The following is a 16809-nucleotide window of genomic DNA, read 5'->3' on the forward strand; positions in this document are numbered from 1 at the left end:
AGCCTCTGATTCCCCTTCTCTGATTCACCACCTCTGAATCCCCACCTCTGATTCCCCATCTCTGATTCCGCACATCCGATTCCCTGCCTCTGATTCCCCGCCTCTGATTCCCCGCCTCTGATTCGCAACCTCTAATTCCCCACCTCTGATTCCCCATATCTGATTCCCCGCCTCTGTTTCCCTGCCTCTGATTCCCGGCCTCTGTTTCCCCATATCTGATTCCCCTCCTCTGATTCCCCAACTCTGATTCCCCGCCTCTGATTCCCCAGCTCTGATTCCCCGCCTTTTATTCCCGGCCTCTGATTCCCTGCCACTGATTCCCCGCCCCTGATTCCCCACCTCTGATTCCCCATATCTGATTCCCCGCCTCTGTTTCCCCAGCTCTGATTCCCTGCCTCTGATTCCCCGCCTCTGATTCCCCATCTCTGTTTCACCGCCTTTGATTCGCCACCTCTGATTCCCCATATCTGATTCCCCGCCTCTGTTTCCCCGCCTCTGATACCCTGCCTCTGATTCCCAACCTCTGATTCCACACCTCTGATTCCCCATATCTGATTCCCCGCCTCTATTTCCCCATATCTGATTCCCCGCCTTTGATTCCCCAACTCTGATTCACCGCCTCTGATTCTCCAGCTCTGATTCCCCGCCTCTGATTCCCGGCATCCGATTCCCTGCCTCTGATTCCCCGCCTCTGATTCCCCATCTCTGATTCCCCGCCTCTGATTCCCCGTGTCTGATTCCCAGCCTCTGATTCCCCGCCTCAGATTCCCCGCCTCTGATTCCCTGCCACTGATTCCCTGCCCCTGATTCCCCACCTCTGATTCCCCATATCTGATTCCCCGCCTCTGTTTCCCCGCCTCTGATTCCCCGCCTCTGATTCCCCATATCTGATTCCCTGCCTCTGATTCCCCAACTCTGATTCCCCACCTCTGATTCCCCAGCTCTGAATCCCCGCCTCTGATTCCCCGCGTCTGATTCCCTCCCTCTGATTCCCCGCCTTGATTCCCCATCTCTGATTCACAACCTCTGATTCCCCGCCTCTGATTCCCCATATCTGATTCCCCGGCTCTGATTGCCCACCTCTGATTCCCCGCCTCTGATTCGCCAGCTCTGATTCCCCGCCTCTGATTCCCCATCTCTGATTCACCGCCTTTGATTCGCCACCTCTGATTCCCCATATCTGATTCCCCACCTCTGTTTCCCCGCCCCTGATTCCCCGCCTCTGATTCTCCATATCTCATTCCCCGCCTCTGAATCCCCATCTCTGATTCCCAGACTCTGATTCCCCACCTCTGATTCCCGGCCTCTTATTCCCAGCATCTGATTCCCCATATCTGATTCCCCGCCTCTGTTTCCCTGTCTCTGATTCCGGCCTCTGTTTCCCCATATCTGATTCCCCTCCTCTGATTCCCCAACTCTGATTCCCCGCCTCTGATTCCCCAGCTCTGATTCCCCGCCTTTTATTCCCGGCCTCTGATTCCCTGCCACTGATTCCCCGCCCCGGATTCCCCACCTCTGATTCCCCATATCTGATTCCCCACCTCTGTTTCCCCAGCTCTGATTCCCCACCTCTGATTCCCCAGCTCTGATTCCCTGCCACTGATTCCCCGCCCCTGATTCCCCACCTCTGATTCCCCATATCTGATTCCCCGCCTCTGTTTCCCCAGCTCTGATTCCCTGCCTCTGATTCCCTGCCCTGATTCCCCATCTCTGTTTCACCGCATTTGATTCGCCACCTCTGATTCCCCATATCTGATTCCCCGCCTCTGTTTCCCCGCCTCTTATTCCCTGCCTCTGATTCCCAACCTCTGATTCCACACCTCTGATTCCCCATATCTGATTCCCCGCTTCTATTTCCCCATATCTGATTCCCCGCCTCGTATTCACCAACTCTGATTCCCCGCCTCTGATTCCCCAGCTCTCATTCCCCGCCTCTGATTCCCGGCGTCCGATTCCCTGCCTCTGATTCCCCGCCTCTGATTCCCCATCTCTGATTCACCACCTCTGATTCCCCACCTCTGATTCCCCATATCTAATTCACCGCCTCTGTTTTCCCGCCTCTGATTCCCCGCCTCTGTTTCCCCATATCTGATTCCCCGCCTCTGAATCCCCAACTCTGATTCCCTGCCTCAGATTCCCCAGCTCTGATTCCCCGCCTTTGATTCCCCCCGTCTGATTCCCAGCCTCTGAATCCCCGTGTCTGATTTCCTGCCTCTGATTCCCCGCCTCTGATTCCCCATCTCTGATTCACCACCTCTGATTCCCCACCTCTGATTCCCCATCTCTGATTCCGCACATCCAATTCCCTGCCTCTGATTCCCCAACTCTGATTCCCCACCTCTGATTCCCCAGCTCTGATTCCCCGCCTCAGATTCCCCGCTTCTGATTCCCTGCCTCTGATTCCCCTCCTCTGATTCCCTGCCTCTGATTCCCCATATCTGATTCCCCACCTCTGATTCCCCAACTCTGATTCCCCGCTTCTGATTCCCCAGCTCTGAATCCCCGACTCTGATTCCCCGAGTCTGATTCCCTGCCTCTGATTCCCCGCCTCTAATTCCCCATCTGTGATTCACAACCTCTGATGCCCCACCTCTGATTCCCCATATCTGATTCCCCGCCTCTGTTTCCCCGCCTCTGATTCCCCGCCTCTGATTCCCCATATCTGATTCCCCGCCTCTGATTGCCCACCTCTGATTCCCCGCGTCTGATTCACTGCCTCTGATTCCCCGCCTCTGATTCCCCATATCTGATTCACCACCTCTCATTCCCGGCCTCTGATTCCCCATCTCTGACTCCGCACATCCGATTCCCTGCCTATGATTCCCCACCTCTGATTCCCGCCTCTGATTCCCCATATCTGATTCCCTGCCTCTGTTTCCCCGCCTCTGATTCCCCACCTCTGTTTCCCCATATCTGATTCCCCGCCTTTGATTCCCCAACTCTAATACCCTGCCTCTGATTCCCCAGCTCTGATTCCCCGCCTCTGATTCCCCGCATCAGATTCCCTGCCTCTGATTCCCCGCCTCTGATTCCAGGCCTCTGATTCCCAGCATCTGATTCCGGCCTCTGATTCCCGGCCTCTGATTCCCTGCTTCAGATTCTGATTCCCTGCCTCTGATTCCCCATCTCTGATTCCGCACATCTGATTCCCTGCCTCTGATTCCCCACCTCTGATTCCCCATATCTGATTCCCTACCTCTGTTTCCCCGCCTCTGATTCCCCGCCTCTGTTTCCCCATATCTGATTCCCCGCCTCTGATTCCCCAACTCTGATTCCCCTCTACTAATTCGCCAGCTATGATTCCCCGCCTCTGATTCCCTGCGTCTGATTCCCTGCCTCTGATTCCCAGCCTCTGATTCCCCTTTTCTGATTCACCACCTCTGAATCCCCACCTCTGATTCCCCATCTCTGATTCCGCACATCCGATTCCCTGCCTCTGATTCCCCGCCTCTGATTCCCCGCCTCTGATTCGCAACCTCAAATTCCCCACTTCTGATTCCCCATATCTGATTCCCCGCCTCTGTTTCCCTGCCTCTGATTCCCGGCCTCTGTTTCCCCATATCTGATTCCCCTCCTCTGATTCCCCAACTCTGATTCCCCGCCTCTGATTCCCCAGCTCTGATTCCCCGCCTTTTATTCACGGCCTCTGATTCCCTGCCACTGATTCCCCGCCCCTGATTCCCCACCTCTGATTCCCTATATCTGATTCCCCGCCTCTGTTTCCCCAGCTCTGATTCCCCACCTCTGATTCCCCAGCTCTGATTCCCTGCCACTGATTCCCCGCCCTTGATTCCCCACCTCTGATTCCCCATATCTGATTCCCCGCCTCTGTTTCCCCAGCTCTGATTCCCTGCCTCTGATTCCCTGCCCTGATTCCCCATCTCTGTTTCACCGCCTTTGATTCGCCACCTCTGATTCCCCATATCTGATTCCCCGCCTCTGTTACCCGCCTCTGATTCCCTGCCTCTGATTCCCAACCTCTGATTCCACACCTCTGATTCCCCATATCTGATTCCCCGCCTCTATTTCCCCATATCTGATTCCCCGCCTCTGATTCCCCAACTCTGATTCCCCGCCTCTGATTCCCCAGCTCTGATTCCCCGCCTCTGATTCCCGGCGTCCGATTCCCTGCCTCTGATTCCCCGCCTCTGATTCACCATCTCTGATTCCCCGCCTCTGATTCCCCGTGTCTGATTCCCTGCCTCTGATTCCCCGGCTCAGATTCCCCGCCTCTGATTCCCTGCCACTGATTCCCTGCCCCTGATTCCCCACCTCTGATTCCCCATATCTGATTCCCCGCCTCCGTTTCCCCGCCTCTGATTCCCCGCCTCTGATTCCCCATATCTGATTCCCTGCCTCTGATTCCCCAACTCTGATTCCCCGCCTCTGATTCCCCAGCTCTGAATCCCCGCCTCTGATTCCCCGCGTCTGATTCCCTCCCTCTGATTCCCCGCCTTGATTCCCCATCTCTGATTCACAACCTCTGATTCCCCACCTCTGATTCCCCATATCTGATTCCCCGCCTCTGTTTCCCCGCCTCTGATTCCCCATATCTGATTCCCCGGCTCTGATTGCCCACCTCTGATTCCCCGCCTCTGATTCGCCAGCTCTGATTCCCCGCCTCTGAATCCCCGTATCTGATTCCCTGCCTCTGATTCCCCGCCTCTGATTCCCCATCTCTGATTCACCGCCTTTGATTCGCCACCTCTGATTCCCCATATCTGATTCCCCACCTCTGTTTCCCCGCCTCTGATTCCCCGCCTCTGATTCTCCATATCTCATTCCCCGCCTCTGAATCCCCATCTCTGATTCCCAGACTCTGATTCCCCACCTCTGATTCCCGGCCTCTTATTCCCAGCATCTGATTCCCGGCCTCTGATTCCCGGCCTCTGATTCCCCGCTTCTGATTCTGATTCCCTGCCTCTGATTCCCCATCTCTGATTCCGCACATCTGATTCCCTGCCTCTGATTCCCCACCTCTGATTCCCCATATCTGATTCCCCGCCTCTGTTTCCCCGCCTCTGATTCCCCGCCTCTGTTTCCCCATATCTAATTCCCCACCTCTGATGCCCCAACTCTGATTCCCCACCTCTGATTCCCCATATCTAATTCCCCGCCTCTGTTTCCCCATATCTGATTCCCCGCCTCTGATTCCCCAGCTCTGATTCCCTGCCTCTGATTCCCCGCGTTCTATTCGCTGCCTCTGATTCCCCGCCTGTGATTCCCCATCTCTGATTCACGACCTCTGATTTCCCACCTCTGATTCCCCATATCTAATTCCCCGCCTCTGCTTGCCCGCCTCTCATTCCCCGCCTCTGTTTCCCCATATCTGATTCCCCGCCTCTGAAACCCCAACTCTGATTCCCTGCCTCTGATTCACCAGCTCTGATTCCCCGCCTTTGATTCCCCCCGTCTGATTCCCAGCCTCTGAATCCCTGTCTTATTTCCTGCCTCTGATTCCCCGCCTCTGATTCCCCATCTCTGATTCACTGCCTCTGATTCCCCACATCTGATTCCCAATCTCTGATTCCGCACAACCGATTCCCTGCCTCTGATTCCCCGACTCTGATTCCCCACCTCTGATTCCCCAGCTCTGATTCCCCGCCTCTGATTCACCATATCTGATTCCCCGCCTCTGTTTCCCCAGCTCTGATTCCCCACCTCTGATTCCCCAGCTCTGATTCCCTGCCACTGATTCCCCGCCCCTGATTCCCCACCTCTGATTCCCCATATCTGATTCCCCGCCTCTGTTTCCCCAGCTCTGATTCCCTGCCTCTGATTCCCTGCCCTGATTCCCCATCTCTGTTTCACCGCATTTGATTCGCCACCTCTGATTCCCCATATCTGATTCCCCGCCTCTGTTTCCCCGCCTCTGATTCCCCGCCTCTGTTTCCCCATATCTGATTCCCCGCCTCTGATTCCCCAACTCTGATTCCCCTCCTCTAATTCGCCAGCTATGATTCCCCGCCTCTGATTTCCTGCGTCTGATTCCCTGCCTCTGATTCCCAGCCTCTGATTCCCCTTCTCTGATTCACCACCTCTGAATCCCCACCTCTGATTCCCCATCTCTGATTCCGCACATCCGATTCCCTGCCTCTGATTCCCCGCCTCTGATTCCCCGCCTCTGATTCGCAACCTCTAATTCCCCACCTCTGATTCCCCATATCTGATTCCCCGCCTCTGTTTCCCTGCCTCTGATTCCCGGCCTCTGTTTCCCCATATCTGATTCCCCTCCTCTGATTCCCCAACTCTGATTCCCCGCCTCTGATTCCCCAGCTCTGATTCCCCGCCTTTTATTCGCGGCCTCTGATTCCCTGCCACTGATTCCCCGCCCCTGATTCCCCACCTCTGATTCCCCATATCTGATTCCCCGCCTCTGTTTCCCCAGCTCTGATTCCCCACCTCTGATTCCCCAGCTCTGATTCCCTGCCACTGATTCCCCGACCCTGATTCCCCACCTCTGATTCCCCATATCTGATTCCCCGCCTCTGTTTCCCCAGCTCTGATTCCCTGCCTCTGATTCCCTGCCCTGATTCCCCATCTCTGTTTCACCGCCTTTGATTCGCCACCTCTGATTCCCCATATCTGATTCCCCGCCTCTGTTTCCCCGCCTCTGATTCCCTTCCTCTGATTCCCAACCTCTGATTCCACACCTCTGATTCCCCATATCTGATTCCCCGCCTCTATTTCCCCATATCTGATTCCCCGCCTCTGATTCCCCAACTCTGATTCCCCGCCTCTGATTCCCCAGCTCTGATTCCCCGCCTCTGATTCCCGGCGTCCGATTCCCTGCCTCTGATTCCCCGCCTCTGATTCCCCATCTCTGATTCACCACCTCTGATTCCCCACCTCTGATTCCCCATATCTAATTCCCCGCCTCTGTTTTCCCGCCTCTGATTCCCCGCCTCTGTTTCCCCATATCTGATTCCCCGCCTCTGATTCCCTGCCTCTGATTCCCCATATCTGATTCCCCGCCTCTGATTCCCCAACTCTGATTCCCTGCCTCATATTCCCCAGCTCTGATTCCCCGCCTTTGATCCCCCCCGTCTGATTCCCAGCCTCTGAATCCCCGTGTCTGATTTCCTGCCTCTGATTCCCCGCCTCTGATTCCCCATCTCTGATTCACCGCCTCTGATTCCCCACCTCGGATTCCCCATCTCTGATTCCGCATATCCAATTCCCTGCCTCTGATTCCCCAACTCTGATTCCCCACCTCTGATTCCCCAGCTCTGATTCCCCGCCTCAGATTCCCCGCATCTGATTCCCTGCCTCTGATTCCCCGCCTCTGATTCCCTGCCTCTGATTCGCAACCTCTAATTCCCCACCTCTGATTCCCCATATCTGATTCCCCGCCTCTGTTTCCCTGCCTCTGATTCCCGGCCTCTGTTTCCCCATATCTGATTCCCCTCCTCTGATTCCCCAACTCTGATTCCCCGCCTCTGATTCCCCACCTCTGAATCCCCAGCTCTGATTCCCCACCTCAGATTCCCCGCGTCTGATTCCCTGCCTCTGATTCCCCGCCTCTGATTCCCCGCCTCTGATTCGCAACCTCTAATTCCCCACCTCTGATTCCCCATATCTGATTCCCCGCCTCTGTTTCCCTGCCTCTGATTCCCGGCCTCTGTTTCCCCATATCTGATTCCCCTCCTCTGATTCCCCAACTCTGATTCCCCGCCTCTGATTCCCCAGCTCTGATTCCCCGCCTTTTATTCCCGGCCTCTGATTCCCTGCCACTGATTCCCTGCCCTGATTCCCCATCTCTGTTTCACCGCCTTTGATTCGCCACCTCTGATTCCCCATATCTGATTCCCCGCCTCTGTTTCCGGGCCTCTGATTCCCTGCCTCTGATTCCCAACCTCTGATTCCACACCTCTGATTCCCCATATCTAATTCCCCGCCTCTGTTTTCCCGCCTCTGATTCCCCGCCTCTGTTTCCCCATATCTGATTCCCCGCCTCAGATTCCCCGCGTCTGATTCCCTGCCTCTGATTCCCCGCCTCTGATTCCCTGCCTCTGATTCCCCATATCTGATTCCCCGACTCTGATTCCCCAACTCTGATTCCCCGCTTCTGATTCCCCAGCTCTGAATCCCCGCCTCTGATTCCCCGCGTCTGATTCCCTGCCTCTGATTCCCCGCCTCTAATTCCCCATCTGTGATTCACAACTTCTGATGCCCCACCTCTGATTCCCCATATCTGATTCCCCGCCTCTGATTGCCCACCTCTGATTCCCCGCGTCTGATTCCCTGCCTCTGATTCCCCGCCTCTGATTCCCCATATCTGATTCACCACCTCTCATTCCCGGCCTCTGATTCCCCATCTCTGATTCCGCACATCCGATTCCCTGCCTATGATTCCCCACCTCTGATTCCCCGCCTCTGATTCCCCATATCTGATTCCCTGCCTCTGTTTCCCCGCCTCTGATTCCCCACCTCTGCTTCCCCATATCTGATTCCCCGCCTCTGATTCCCCAACTCTAATACCCTGCCTCTGATTCCCCAGCTCTGATTCCCCGCCTCTGATTCCCCGCATCTGATTCCCTGCCTCTGATTCCCCGCCTCTGATTCCAGGCCTCTGATTCCCAGCATCTGATTCCGGCCTCTGATTCCCGGCCTCTGATTACCTGCTTCTGATTCTGTTTCCCCGCCTCTGATTCCCCGCCTCTGATTCCCCATATCTGATTCCCCGCCTCTGATTGCCCACCTCTGATTCCCCGCGTCTGATTCCCTGCCTCTGATTCCCCGCCTCTGATTCCCCATATCTGATTCACCACCTCTCATTCCCGGCCTCTGATTCCCCATCTCTGATTCCGCACATCCGATTCCCTGCCTATGATTCCCCACCTCTGATTCCCCGCCTCTGATTCCCCATATCTGATTCCCTGCCTCTGTTTCCCCGCCTCTGATTCCCCACCTCTGCTTCCCCATATCTGATTCCCCGCCTCTGATTCCCCAACTCTAATACCCTGCCTCTGATTCCCCAGCTCTGATTCCCCGCCTCTGATTCCCCGCATCTGATTCCCTGCCTCTGATTCCCCGCCTCTGATTCCAGGCCTCTGATTCCCAGCATCTGATTCCGGCCTCTGATTCCCGGCCTCTGATTACCTGCTTCTGATTCTGATTCCCTGCCTCTGATTCCCCATCTCTGATTCCGCACATCTGATTCCCTGCCTCTGATTCCCCACCTCTGATTCCCCATATCTGATTACCCGCCTCTGTTTCCCCGCCTCTGATTCCCCGCCTCTGTTTCCCCATATCTGATTCCCCGACTCTGATTCCCCAACTCTGATTCCCCTCCTCTAATTCGCCAGCTATGATTCCCCGCCTCTGATTCCCTGCGTCTGATTCCCTGCCTCTGATTCCCAGCCTCTGATTCCCCTTCTCTGATTCACCACCTCTGAATCCCCACCTCTGATTCCCCATCTCTGATTCCGCACATCCGATTCCCTGCCTCTGATTCCCCGCCTCTGATTCCCCGCCTCTGATTCGCAACCTCTAATTCCCCACCTCTGATTCCCCATATCTGATTCCCCGCCTCTGTTTCCCTGCCTCTGATTCCCGGCCTCTGTTTCCCCATATCTGATTCCCCTCCTCTGATTCCCCAACTCTGATTCCCCGCCTCTGATTCCCCAGCTCTGATTCCCCGCCTTTTATTCCCGGCCTCTGATTCCCTGCCACTGATTCCCCGCCCCTGATTCCCCACCTCTGATTCCCCATATCTGATTCCCCGCCTCTGTTTCCCCAGCTCTGATTCCCTGCCTCTGATTCCCCGCCTCTGATTCCCCATCTCTGTTTCACCGCCTTTGATTCGCCACCTCTGATTCCCCATATCTGATTCCCCGCCTCTGTTTCCCCTCCTCTGATACCCTGCCTCTGATTCCCAACCTCTGATTCCACACCTCTGATTCCCCATATCTGATTCCCCGCCTCTATTTCCCCATATCTGATTCCCCGCCTTTGATTCCCCAACTCTGATTCACCGCCTCTGATTCTCCAGCTCTGATTCCCCGCCTCTGATTCCCGGCATCCGATTCCCTGCCTCTGATTCCCCGCCTCTGATTCCCCATATCTGATTCCCCGCCTCTGTTTCCCCGCCTCTGATTCCCCGCCTCTGATTCCCCATATCTGATTCCCCGCCTCTGATTGCCCACCTCTGATTCCCCGCGTCTGATTCCCTGCCTCTGATTCCCCGCCTCTGATTCCCCATATCTGATTCACCACCTCTCATTCCCGGCCTCTGATTCCCCATCTCTGATTCCGCACATCCGATTCCCTGCCTATGATTCCCCACCTCTGATTCCCCGCCTCTGATTCCCCATATCTGATTCCCTGCCTCTGTTTCCCCGCCTCTGATTCCCCACCTCTGCTTCCCCATATCTGATTCCCCGCCTCTGATTCCCCAACTCTAATACCCTGCCTCTGATTCCCCAGCTCTGATTCCCCGCCTCTGATTCCCCGCATCTGATTCCCTGCCTCTGATTCCCCGCCTCTGATTCCAGGCCTCTGATTCCCAGCATCTGATTCCGGCCTCTGATTCCCGGCCTCTGATTACCTGCTTCTGATTCTGATTCCCTGCCTCTGATTCCCCATCTCTGATTCCGCACATCTGATTCCCTGCCTCTGATTCCCCACCTCTGATTCCCCATATCTGATTACCCGCCTCTGTTTCCCCGCCTCTGATTCCCCGCCTCTGTTTCCCCATATCTGATTCCCCGACTCTGATTCCCCAACTCTGATTCCCCTCCTCTAATTCGCCAGCTATGATTCCCCGCCTCTGATTCCCTGCGTCTGATTCCCTGCCTCTGATTCCCAGCCTCTGATTCCCCTTCTCTGATTCACCACCTCTGAATCCCCACCTCTGATTCCCCATCTCTGATTCCGCACATCCGATTCCCTGCCTCTGATTCCCCGCCTCTGATTCCCCGCCTCTGATTCGCAACCTCTAATTCCCCACCTCTGATTCCCCATATCTGATTCCCCGCCTCTGTTTCCCTGCCTCTGATTCCCGGCCTCTGTTTCCCCATATCTGATTCCCCTCCTCTGATTCCCCAACTCTGATTCCCCGCCTCTGATTCCCCAGCTCTGATTCCCCGCCTTTTATTCCCGGCCTCTGATTCCCTGCCACTGATTCCCCGCCCCTGATTCCCCACCTCTGATTCCCCATATCTGATTCCCCGCCTCTGTTTCCCCAGCTCTGATTCCCTGCCTCTGATTCCCCGCCTCTGATTCCCCATCTCTGTTTCACCGCCTTTGATTCGCCACCTCTGATTCCCCATATCTGATTCCCCGCCTCTGTTTCCCCTCCTCTGATACCCTGCCTCTGATTCCCAACCTCTGATTCCACACCTCTGATTCCCCATATCTGATTCCCCGCCTCTATTTCCCCATATCTGATTCCCCGCCTTTGATTCCCCAACTCTGATTCACCGCCTCTGATTCTCCAGCTCTGATTCCCCGCCTCTGATTCCCGGCATCCGATTCCCTGCCTCTGATTCCCCGCCTCTGATTCCCCATCTCTGATTTCCCGCCTCTGATTCCCCGTGTCTGATTCCCAGCCTCTGATTCCCCGCCTCAGATTCCCCGCCTCTGATTCCCTGCCACTGATTCCCTGCCCCTGATTCCCCACCTCTGATTCCCCATATCTGATTCCCCGCCTCTGTTTCCCCGCCTCTGATTCCCCGCCTCTGATTCCCCATATCTGATTCCCCGGCTCTGATTGCCCACCTCTGATTCCCCGCCTCTGATTCGCCAGCTCTGATTCCCCGCCTCTGATTCCCCATCTCTGATTCACCGCCTTTGATTCGCCACCTCTGATTCCCCATATCTGATTCCCCACCTCTGTTTCCCCGCCCCTGATTCCCCGCCTCTGATTCTCCATATCTCATTCCCCGCCTCTGAATCCCCATCTCTGATTCCCAGACTCTGATTCCCCACCTCTGATTCCCGGCCTCTTATTCCCAGCATCTGATTCCCCATATCTGATTCCCCGCCTCTGTTTCCCTGTCTCTGATTCCGGCCTCTGTTTCCCCATATCTGATTCCCCTCCTCTGATTCCCCAACTCTGATTCCCCGCCTCTGATTCCCCAGCTCTGATTCCCCGCCTTTTATTCCCGGCCTCTGATTCCCTGCCACTGATTCCCCACCCCGGATTCCCCACCTCTGATTCCCCATATCTGATTCCCCACCTCTGTTTCCCCAGCTCTGATTCCCCACCTCTTATTCCCCAGCTCTGATTCCCTGCCACTGATTCCCCGCCCCTGATTCCCCACCTCTGATTCCCCATATCTGATTCCCCGCCTCTGTTTCCCCAGCTCTGATTCCCTGCCTCTGATTCCCTGCCCTGATTCCCCATCTCTGTTTCACCGCATTTGATTCGCCACCTCTGATTCCCCATATCTGATTCCCCGCCTCTGTTTCCCCGCCTCTTATTCCCTGCCTCTGATTCCCAACCTCTGATTCCACACCTCTGATTCCCCATATCTGATTCCCCGCTTCTATTTCCCCATATCTGATTCCCCGCCTCGTATTCACCAACTCTGATTCCCCGCCTCTGATTCCCCAGCTCTCATTCCCCGCCTCTGATTCCCGGCGTCCGATTCCCTGCCTCTGATTCCCCGCCTCTGATTCCCCATCTCTGATTCACCACCTCTGATTCCCCACCTCTGATTCCCCATATCTAATTCACCGCCTCTGTTTTCCCGCCTCTGATTCCCCGCCTCTGTTTCCCCATATCTGATTCCCTGCCTCTGAATCCCCAACTCTGATTCCCTGCCTCAGATTCCCCAGCTCTGATTCCCCGCCTTTGATTCCCCCCGTCTGATTCCCAGCCTCTGAATCCCCGTGTCTGATTTCCTGCCTCTGATTCCCCGCCTCTGATTCCCCATCTCTGATTCACCACCTCTGATTCCCCACCTCTGATTCCCCATCTCTGATTCCGCACATCCAATTCCCTGCCTCTGATTCCCCAACTCTGATTCCCCACCTCTGATTCCCCAGCTCTGATTCCCCGCCTCAGATTCCCCGCTTCTGATTCCCTGCCTCTGATTCCCCTCCTCTGATTCCCTGCCTCTGATTCCCCATATCTGATTCCCCACCTCTGATTCCCCAACTCTGATTCCCCGCTTCTGATTCCCCAGCTCTGAATCCCCGACTCTGATTCCCCGAGTCTGATTCCCTGCCTCTGATTCCCCGCCTCTAATTCCCCATCTGTGATTCACAACCTCTGATGCCCCACCTCTGATTCCCCATATCTGATTCCCCGCCTCTGTTTCCCCGCCTCTGATTCCCCGCCTCTGATTCCCCATATCTGATTCCCCGCCTCTGATTGCCCACCTCTGATTCCCCGCGTCTGATTCACTGCCTCTGATTCCCCGCCTCTGATTCCCCATATCTGATTCACCACCTCTCATTCCCGGCCTCTGATTCCCCATCTCTGACTCCGCACATCCGATTCCCTGCCTATAATTCCCCACCTCTGATTCCCGCCTCTGATTCCCCATATCTGATTCCCTGCCTCTGTTTCCCCGCCTCTGATTCCCCACCTCTGTTTCCCCATATCTGATTCCCCGCCTCTGATTCCCCAACTCTAATACCCTGCCTCTGATTCCCCAGCTCTGATTCCCCGCCTCTGATTCCCCGCATCAGATTCCCTGCCTCTGATTCCCCGCCTCTGATTCCAGGCCTCTGATTCCCAGCATCTGATTCCGGCCTCTGATTCCCGGCCTCTGATTCCCTGCTTCAGATTCTGATTCCCTGCCTCTGATTCCCCATCTCTGATTCCGCACATCTGATTCCCTGCCTCTGATTCCCCACCTCTGATTCCCCATATCTGATTCCCTACCTCTGTTTCCCCGCCTCTGATTCCCCGCCTCTGTTTCCCCATATCTGATTCCCCGCCTCTGATTCCCCAACTCTGATTCCCCTCTACTAATTCGCCAGCTATGATTCCCCGCCTCTGATTCCCTGCGTCTGATTCCCTGCCTCTGATTCCCAGCCTCTGATTCCCCTTTTCTGATTCACCACCTCTGAATCCCCACCTCTGATTCCCCATCTCTGATTCCGCACATCCGATTCCCTGCCTCTGATTCCCCGCCTCTGATTCCCCGCCTCTGATTCGCAACCTCAAATTCCCCACCTCTGATTCCCCATATCTGATTCCCCGCCTATGTTTCCCTGCCTCTGATTCCCGGCCTCTGTTTCCCCATATCTGATTCCCCTCCTCTGATTCCCCAACTCTGATTCCCCGCCTCTGATTCCCCAGCTCTGATTCCCCGCCTTTTATTCACGGCCTCTGATTCCCTGCCACTGATTCCCCGCCCCTGATTCCCCACCTCTGATTCCCTATATCTGATTCCCCGCCTCTGTTTCCCCAGCTCTGATTCCCCACCTCTGATTCCCCAGCTCTGATTCCCTGCCACTGATTCCCCGCCCCTGATTCCCCACCTCTGATTCCCCATATCTGATTCCCCGCCTCTGTTTCCCCAGCTCTGATTCCCTGCCTCTGATTCCCTGCCCTGATTCCCCATCTCTGTTTCACCGCCTTTGATTCGCCACCTCTGATTCCCCATATCTGATTCCCCGCCTCTGTTTCCCCGCCTCTGATTCCCTGCCTCTGATTCCCAACCTCTGATTCCACACCTCTGATTCCCCATATCTGATTCCCCGCCTCTATTTCCCCATATCTGATTCCCCGCCTCTGATTCCCCAACTCTGATTCCCCGCCTCTGATTCCCCAGCTCTGATTCCCCGCCTCTGATTCCCGGCGTCCGATTCCCTGCCTCTGATTCCCCGCCTCTGATTCACCATCTCTGATTCCCCGCCTCTGATTCCCCGTGTCTGATTCCCTGCCTCTGATTCCCCGGCTCAGATTCCCCGCCTCTGATTCCCTGCCACTGATTCCCTGCCCCTGATTCCCCACCTCTGATTCCCCATATCTGATTCCCCGCCTCCGTTTCCCCGCCTCTGATTCCCCGCCTCTGATTCCCCATATCTGATTCCCTGCCTCTGATTCCCCAACTCTGATTCCCCGCCTCTGATTCCCCAGCTCTGAATCCCCGCCTCTGATTCCCCGCGTCTGATTCCCTCCCTCTGATTCCCCGCCTTGATTCCCCATCTCTGATTCACAACCTCTGATTCCCCACCTCTGATTCCCCATATCTGATTCCCCGCCTCTGTTTCCCCGCCTCTGATTCCCCATATCTGATTCCCCGGCTCTGATTGCCCACCTCTGATTCCCCGCATCTGATTCGCCAGCTCTGATTCCCCGCCTCTGAATCCCCGTATCTGATTCCCTGCCTCTGATTCCCCGCCTCTGATTCCCTGCCACTGATTCCCCGCCCCTGATTCCCCACCTCTGATTCCCCATATCTGATTCCCCGCCTCTGTTTCCCCAGCTCTGATTCCCCACCTCTGATTCCCCAGCTCTGATTCCCTGCCACTGATTCCCCGCCCCTGATTCCCCACCTCTGATTCCCCATATCTGATTCCCCGCCTCTGAATCCCAAACTCTGATTCCCAGCCTCAGATTCCCCAGCTCTGATTCCCCGCCTTTGATTCCCCCCGTCTGATTCCCAGCCTCTGAATCCCCGTGTCTGATTTCCTGCCTCTGATTCCCCGCCTCTGATTCCCAATCTCTGATTCACCGCCTCTGATTCCCCACCTCTGATTCCCCATCTCTGATTCCGCACATCCAATTCCCTGCCTCTGATTCCCCAACTCTGATTCCCCACCTCTGATTCCCCAGCTCTGATTCCCCGCCTCAGATTCCCCGCGTCTGATTCCCTGCCTCTGATTCCCCGCCTCTGATTCCCTGCCTCTGATTCCCCATATCTAATTCCCCGCCTCTGATTCCCCAACTCTGATTCCCCGCTTCTGATTCCCCAGCTCTGAATCCCCGCCTCTGATTCCCCGCGTCTGATTCCCTGCCTCTGATTCCCCGCCTCTAATTCCCCATCTGTGATTCACAACCTCTGATGCCCCACCTCTGATTCCCCATATCTGATTCCCCGCCTCTGTTTCCCCGCCTCTGATTCCCCGCCTCTGATTCCCCATATCTGATTCCCCGCCTCTGATTGCCCACCTCTGATTCCCCGCGTCTGATTCCCTGCCTCTGATTCCCCACCTCTGATTCCCCATATCTGATTCACCACCTCTGATTCCCGGCCTCTGATTCCCCATCTCTGATTCCGCACATCCGATTCCCTGCCTATGATTCCCCACCTCTGATTCCCCGCCTCTGATTCCCAATATCTGATTCCCTGCCTCTGTTTCCCCGCCTCTGATTCCCCACCTCTGTTTCCCCATATCTGATTCCCCGCCTCTGATTCCCCAACTCTAATACCCTGCCTCTGATTCCCCAGCTCTGATTCCCCGCCTCTGATTCCCCGCCTCTGATTCCCTGCCTCTGATTCCCCGCCTCTGATTCCAGGCCTCTGATCCCAGCATCTGATTCCGGCCTCTGATTCCCAGCCTCTGATTCCCTGCTTCTGATTCTGATTCCCTGCCTCTGATTCCCCATCTCTGATTCCGCACATCTGATTCCCTGCCTCTGATTCCCCACCTCTGATTCCCCATACCTGATTCCCCGCCTCTGTTTCCCCGCCTCTGATTCCCCGCCTCTGTTTCCCCATATCTGATTCCCCGCCTCTGATTCCCCAACTCTGATTCCCCTCCTCTAATTCGCCAGCTATGATTCCCCGCCTCTGATTTCCTGCGTCTGATTCCCTGCCTCTGATTCCCAGCCTCTGATTCCCCTTCTCTGATTCACCACCTCTGAATCCCCACCTCTGATTCCCCATCTCTGATTCCGCACAT

Source organism: Narcine bancroftii, chromosome 2, assembly GCF_036971445.1.
Source record: "Narcine bancroftii isolate sNarBan1 chromosome 2, sNarBan1.hap1, whole genome shotgun sequence".
Classification (NCBI taxonomy): Eukaryota; Metazoa; Chordata; class Chondrichthyes; order Torpediniformes; family Narcinidae; genus Narcine; species Narcine bancroftii.